General features: G+C 43.0%; 1 long non-coding RNA gene across 5 annotated transcripts in view; it reads right to left on the bottom strand.

The window, feature by feature from the left end:
- Positions 1-4,107: 4,107 nt before the first annotated feature.
- Positions 4,108-7,849, bottom strand: part of LOC147011646 (uncharacterized) — a 26,250-nt gene continuing 22,508 nt past the window's right edge. For 4 of the 5 annotated variants that reach the window (XR_015051673.1, XR_015051671.1, XR_015051670.1 and 1 more), the window contains one exon: positions 4,108-7,849. This exon is cut by the window's right edge and continues 172 nt beyond it. This is a non-coding gene — a long non-coding RNA (uncharacterized LOC147011646). The other variant, XR_015051672.1, reaches the window with a different exon arrangement.

Raw genomic sequence — 7,849 nt, forward strand, 5'->3', positions numbered from 1 at the left:
TCCTATATTGGGCCGCAGTGGCCCTACCAATGCCCCGCCAGACTGCGGGACCGGAAACTGGCTCAAATGCCCACCAGCTTCAGCACGGCTCGGAGCTCCCAACTTATCATGAGGAGCATGCTCCCCGAGCCGGACCCCTGGCCCCGAACGTGCACCTAGTGTAGTCTGTATGTTGGATGGTAGCAGACTTTCTCCACCACCCACGGGCTCCTTCACGAGCCAAAATACACACCTGGAGCCCAAACCAAACTCCCGGATCGCCATTCCCACAACCCCTCCTCATTGCTTACGGTCTTGCTGTGGTCTGACAATTGGATGAGAGCTGTAACAATTCTGGACGCTCATCCGGGACATTCCTGGTGAGATCCAGTGGAGCTATATCACATCTGTAGCATGGTCGAGCATTGTGCGGCGCCAAGGACAATGACCGACTCCGTGGAGTGCTCGAAATTGCAGCGATGCAGAGCTACGAGGAGGTGCGGGAGGAATTTGTGGTCACAGTGGTGAAATTTGGTGATTGAGGTACGGAGTAAGGGAAGGTGCCGGTTGGAAATTGGCATGCAGAATTGAATGGAAAATGGCGCGCAAATTCCCGAGGCAGGTTGTCTTGTGTGCAACAGTGATGATCCGAGCCACGGGAGGCATCACTGTGTGCTTATTAAACAATTGTCTGTTGAATGGCATGTGTGCTTGCATGCTTGTTGTGTACTATGACTAAACGGAAAGGGTTAGAGGAGAGGTCAGAGTACTAATCAACGAGATATTTATTAGACCTAACTCCGAGTCCCACACAACGCAATTCGTTCCGTTAACCCACTGGACATGAGGGGAGGACTAACTACACGAATACTAATGAAATAACTGCCTGGGGATCACTGTATGTTGGGTGCCATTGCCTTAGAGGCATGCGGTTTTTGCAGAACCGCAACAATATATACACACACACCAATGGGGGCATGCTTGCAGACTACAAGCAAACGTTCAGGTGCACCCTACATCCATACACATGAAATATAAGTTATACAGTATATATTTGATGATGTGGATTGTGAGAGAGCTTTTTATATTTGATTTTTTTTAATGTCGTTCAAAAGAATGTTTTTGTTTTTTTTCAGATGGCACCAGGGACAATTAAACATTCATAAAAACCACAAGTTGTCTGAATGATAGCAAGCTGACACACCAAGCACTGGTTGCCAGGTGCACCCCAACATGGAAATGTGCAAATTTGAATTTGCATTTTGGAGAATGACCCATCCTCTATTTTTGGACATGAGCTCACCCGGGGGGGGGGGGGTGGAAACATCATCTATATATGCATGTTTTAGGTCACTTGGCCATCGTCAACAAGATGTTTCAGCTGGTCCCCCAAAATTGAGTGCGGGCATAGTAATAATTTGAGATCCCTTGCAAGAAACCAACACAGTAGGAGGCCAATCACCCTATCAAAGTCCGTGCATTGTTTGTCAACCTATGGTTGTCTGTGCTCTATCCTTTTTAAATATTGAGCATGAAGCAAGGAAGCAGCCTAATTTTTGTAATGATTTGTTTGACTCGGTCAGGATCATGTTTGAATCGTCGACCTTCCAGACTGTGAGTGGAGTCTGGTATACAAGGATCAATGGGATACCTGGATTGAACCGAGGACCTCTTAACAGTAAGATGAGGATATATGGAGATGTGAATGTACCTACGTTTCATAAATTAAAACTATATTACTCGACAATGGAGATTTTAAACGTGGGATTTCAGCATAAGAAGCTATGGGTCCACATGGGAACACCAAATAGGCAAAGCAATCAGGTTCTTTGGCCTTTATATAACAGGTTCAGGAGGTTATAAATGAGAAGTGGAGGAAAGGGGACATTGGACATCATAAATCATGATATATCAAGGTTAAACACCTACGATATGAAAGGCAAGATTAGATACTTTCAGAAGCAAAGAAAAAAGTCAAATATGGTTGGTAATCCGTGGGAAAGTCAGGAGCCATTGCCTCCGCTAATGTTATTGAATGGTTTGAATGGAACAAGAGCTCAGCGATTAGTTTGGAGTGTTCACTCATGAAGCCTCTGGTGAGTGGTGCACCGATAAACGGTGTGTATGCTCAACCCAAAAGTAGGATCAAAAAAGGTTTGTTTTCTTGAAACTTGCAAGTTGTAAGATCTTTTCAAGGCAATCATCACCTTTCCCACCTCCACCAACGACCCCATCTCCTAAAACAATGTGGACCTTTGACTTGCACATGTTGACCTTTGAGTGTTGATCTCAGTGGTGGTATACGATGATGGCAAAATTCTGAAACCTGCGTATGGGACTTCGATAGGATGGTTGCGACCCATGGTTTTTCAACAGTTTGATTAAAAACAACGTAAAGCCAGGAGTGGAATGTTTAAAGAAGAAAAAGAAACACACACTGTTTGTGCAATGGAAATGTAATTGCAATGAAATGTATTCCTATTGATATCTTCTTTGAATTTCTACCAGCCTCATGAGATATGGAAACATAGCCTGTTTGGTTTGTGATGGTTTTTCATGCTCAAGCCATTTAAGCATAAATATTGCACATCTGATCAATGTTTCATTGTCCCACTCTGCTGTGTCATGGCGCATTGCTGACAGCGCACAGGAAATCTGAACAATCGTTTGTGACAGCCCTGAAGCACAATCCATCTTGCTATATCTACAGAAACGTCCCACTCATTTATAAGTTTTATAGAATATCTGCACAAGCACCAGATTGCACTTTGTCCTTTGACTTATTTCTAAACAAAATCGAGGCTTGTGGAAGAGTGAGGTGATAAAGGGTAAAAAGACTTGTGGAGTTTGCCAAAGGAATGAGTTAACAGGATATAAAACACACACACACACACACACACACACACACACACACTCACGCACGCACGCACGCACGCACGCACGCACGCACGCACGCACGCACACACACACACACACACACACACACACACACACACACATCCAATAAGTGCTAACTTGATATTTTTAATATACTGCAGGAGTATTTTGAATGAGTGTTTAATTTTTTTTTCGTAGTAATGATATATACTTGAAAAGTTTATTTAAAAAACAAACTCTGCAAATGAACATCATTGTTTGTTGGACTGTTTGTGTCTCGTTACGAAAACATTTTGAACGCCTCTCATCGACTGTGAACGAGCTCAATGTCCTTCACAATCCATAAACAAGAGAGTTTAACATCACGGATCATAAATAAAATCCATCATTCTCTAGAGTAGGACAAAACATTGACCATATCGTGTTTAATTGCTATACCACAACTTACACTGGAATTCCATTATGGGATTCAGACATTTTTCAGGAGGGATATGCAACGAGCAGTTTTGTAATGAATAGTGATGTCATAATCATGCTAGGGACAAAGGTTTTTGTTTCAACAAAGGTCATCAGCCTGACACTTTGTACGTGATAAGTCTCTATAAGTCTTAAGGCATGTCAGATTTTGGTTTTCAATGGAAAGTGAAGTCAACAACAACGGAATTCCACCTCACAGTCTAATGGTAACTCCCAAGTTAGCTAAAGGTGGTTGCAAGGTGAATTCATCGTAGGCTTTGGCTGTTTTCATCAGTAACAATTATTCCTTCTGCAATCTCATTCAAACCCTGCCTTTTGTGACCCTGATTTCTTTGACAAGTCCACAATGTCAGCCCCAACTAACCACCCTCGCAAATCCATGTTCAGCCTACAGGGAGATGGCAACATTATGTTGTCAATATAACAGTGGCAGTTCTTTTGCAAATGTCCAATGTAACCGTAAAACACTAACAGTCTGTTTGCCAACACCACCTGTTTTGTTTTCCCATCGCGACCAAACTTAGCTTTCGTACTGAGAGGCATGTGGGGCAGAGGGGGAGTCAGTCAGTCGGCGTCACGATTCCTAGTATTCAGTGACTCTGGAGGGTCTGTTCATGACGAATGGCCAAATGGTTACTGAAAATCATGATGAAGAAATGTACAGCTGCATATTTGGTGTCTGAGTAGCAAGGAGATTAAACAACAACGTCGAATGAAGGAAAGGTGTCAATAGTGCGTGAACGACGAAAGCCTCGGAATCCTTCCTAACAAGGCACAAATACATTGAAAAGGTAAGGTTTTAAAATGACGACACCTTTTTGAGACTAGGTACACCATGAAATAAGTCCAGTATATAAATCTACTTATATAAAACACAATGTGTTTTTGTGTATTTGTCTGTTCCCCTTTGTAAACATGATTTAAGAAGGGTTTTAGAGGCCAATCTTTTAACACGACTGTGTGTTCACTACGGTCTATTTTTCATGGTAAAAAAGACTCGGGAAAACACTTTTCGTAAAAGAGTCATTACGTCTCTTCTATTGGAATTGTAGAGGGTGACTTGCAACCAGGCCTCAAGGGTGCTGTACAGAAGTTGTTGTTTTTTTAACAGCAATAAATACAGGGTGCAGGAAGGTGAAATTTACTTCATGTGATGTGTAATGTGCACAGAGTAAAATAAATGTTAATTTACGTGCGTGGAATATCTAATAAATAACGAACATATAAACACACTTGACACTAGGCCGAGGCTTCAAACTTTGGTTGTAAATGTTGTAAAAGTGCAACTTTTACAACAAATTCACTGGTTGCAAAAGTTTTCGGCCCCGTAGGTCATTACTTGGTGGAAACATATTTTTCAGCAATAACTGCTACGATTATTTTTGGGTAGGTCTCCACCAGCTTTGCTCAGTGAGATGGTGAAATCTTTGCCCATTCTTCACGTGAAAATTGTTCGAGTTCTGCCAAGTTTGATGTGGATCGTCGATGGACTGCAATCTTCAAGTCTGACCATAAATGTTCATTTGGGTTCAAGTCAGGACTTTGACTGGGCCACTCAAGAACATTTATTTTCTTTATTCAGCTACTACAGTGTGGCTTTAGCTTTGTACTTCGGATCATTGTCCTGCTGAAATGTGAATCTCCTGCCCAGTTTCAGATTCATGGCTGACTCAAGCAGGTTTTCATCAAGGATTCTCCTGTACTTTGCATCATCCATTGTCCATTCTGTCCTGAGAAGCTTATCAGTCCCTGCTGATAATAAAAATCAGCCCCATAACATGATGGTGCCACCACCATGCTTGACAGTAGGGAAGGTGTTGACTGGGTAATGTGCAGTGTTAGGCTTGCGCCAAACATAATGCTTTGAATTTAGAACAAAAAGTTCAATGTTTGTCTCGTCTGACCACAAAACGTTTCTCCCCAAGCCTGCAGTATCATTAAGATGCTTTATCGCAAACTTCATATGAGCTTTTAGATGCATCTTATTCAGTAATGGTTTCTTTCTTGACACCTGTCCATTGAGGCCAGCTTTGTGAAGGGAACAGGATATTGTTGATTGATGAACACTGACCCCTATCTTGGACAGAGTTTTCAAAGTCATTGTTGGAATTACAGTGACATCCCGAACCAGTTTCCTGCTTGCCTGGCTGGTGAGTTTGGATTGAGACCTGATCTGGGTAGAGTCTGCGTGGTATGATACGTTTTCCACTTTTTAATGACAGATTTCATCGCACTCAAAGGAATATTAATGAGTGACTTTGAAATCTTCTTATAACCCTCTCCTGAACGGTGCTTCTCCACCACTTTATGTCTGACTTCTTTGGAAAACTCCTTGGTCTTCATGTTTGCCTTGTTGGTTGACCAAGTGAGTTGCACCTTAAAATTCCTTAGATAAATGGGGGAGTTTAATCTTTAAGTTAAACCACCGATTGCCTACAGGTGAAACCTATTACACTTATTTTGCAACCTTTCAAACAAATAATTTGCTCCTGAAGTGATTTAGGGTTAATTATAGGCAAAGGGTTTGAATATTCATACAACTGAGAATCATCCGATTTTTTCTTTTCATTGAATTTGTTCACATTGTATCTGCATTTTTTAGCTTTATTACTTTGGAGTAGTTTGTGAAGACTCTAGATCATAAGTTTAATTTGAAAACATCGTGAAATAAGCGCAGGTGGCATCAAAATGTGAAAACTTTGGAGGGGGTGAATACTTTTGCAGGTCACTGTACAAGAAGCAATGCAGTATGTAATAAATAAACAAACCTCAACCCTCTACAGATACATGTCCATGGCCCAAACAAGCAAATGGGATTCCTTAATTGGCCTATGCCTTTGGGCCTGGTCAGACACATGACGTGAGATGGACAAAGTGGAAAGCACGACACAGAAGAGAGTTGTCGGGACAAATCAGACACTGTCGGTAGGATGAGTTCCCTGCAGTCCCAGCAGCTTGGGCTGAAGAAAGTCCCCATGCCATTCCCGTGGTGTTTGGTCCGGAGGAGGGAAGAGGGCATGGCCCTGGTGTGGGCGGAGGCGTGGAACTGATGGCCGAGCAGTGCAGCTTCTCTTGTGCTGATTCTGGGAAAACTCTTCCTTTCCCCTCTGCGCACCGGCCTTTACAGCCTCGTGCCTGTGAGTCACGGATGATGCATCGCGCCCATCCCCTCTCACTCAGCATTGGATGCTGCTTCGGTCACGTTGACAGAGCGACCCCTCTGTGACATCCTCTGAAGCTCTGAGGCAGCAAGGCCTGGTTACAATGGTCTAATGGCGTTTGCCGCCAAAACTTGTGCCGCTGGCCGAGCGAAATGCTAAAAGGCACACAAATGACAGATTACAGAGGGCAGATTGCTAAAATGGGGTCAAACGATTTGGTAATTTTAGATACAGACATTGGGATGAGTGGACGTTTAACTCGACATATAAGCGACGCATCTCGAACAACGTGATTAATTACTTCACACCTGCTCTAGACATTCATTTTAAGGAAATAACTTCTCCAGGCGAAGCATTATTAACCCCAATGAGCCATTCTCACAACAGTATGAATCCTTTGCCATTTGGTTAAAACTGCAGCCAAGTTGAAGACTGAGTTAAATTACTCAGCTATTTTGGGCCAGGGCCCTGCAGCAACTGTCAAGTATTGTTGAAAATCTTTGGATTTAATTATGAATGTTATTTGCTCCTTTTTTTGCAACATATATTGTAGAAGAGCCTATCTGTCAACCTCTTAACCTCTGAACTGCAGCCATTCTGTGGTTGAAATCCTTTTAGGATTCAATTGCATGCAAGTTGCGCCATGGACCAGTTTGCTCGGCTGCTTGCTTTTGTTAATATTGCTTCAAAAGTCCTTCCATTGATTCCTTATCCGAATTCCAAACATCCATAAATCCAATCCACATAAAGATCATTTCGTACTATGATTCCACCTGTAAGCTGTGCTGTGATGGGACGCTTAAACCGTCACCGACGCGTGAAATGCCCCCTGGTCAGTGTGGCTTCGCTCATGGCACGCTTTGTCTATGCACACACTGCGCCAACCTGTGAGCTCCGGAGAAGGTTCCACCACTTGCACATTGAAATAACGAGGCATTGCTTAATAACACTCCTCGATGGAGTCGTAACAATCTGGATGAGAAACGAATGAACGATGGATATACTTTGTCCACATTTTTTTGAAAATCACAGCGCTCCACCTCCCTCCCGAGCAGCTTTTACGCATGAAACTGACAAGTCGATTTGCACATCCATTGCACCAAACGTCGAAAAGAGAAAAATCTTCCTTCTAGCCTATCTGCCTTTGGATGAACGGACTGCTTGCATCCCACGCTGGCAGCAAGGCCAAATATCCCACGGCTCGAGAATTGCACAACAAACTGCCAGATGCAACAACTGATCCGTGGACCAATTGCCACCGATGGACGTTTCAATGGACGCACGTCCGCGTCTATGATGGAGAGGCACGAAGTCATCCACGGAGGTGTGGGACAATCTAAAATCATTTCTTCTGA

The sequence above is a fragment of the Eptatretus burgeri genome, chromosome 15, assembly GCF_056783735.1.
Source record: "Eptatretus burgeri isolate ZD-2024b chromosome 15, Ebu_testis_v1, whole genome shotgun sequence".
Classification (NCBI taxonomy): Eukaryota; Metazoa; Chordata; class Myxini; order Myxiniformes; family Myxinidae; genus Eptatretus; species Eptatretus burgeri.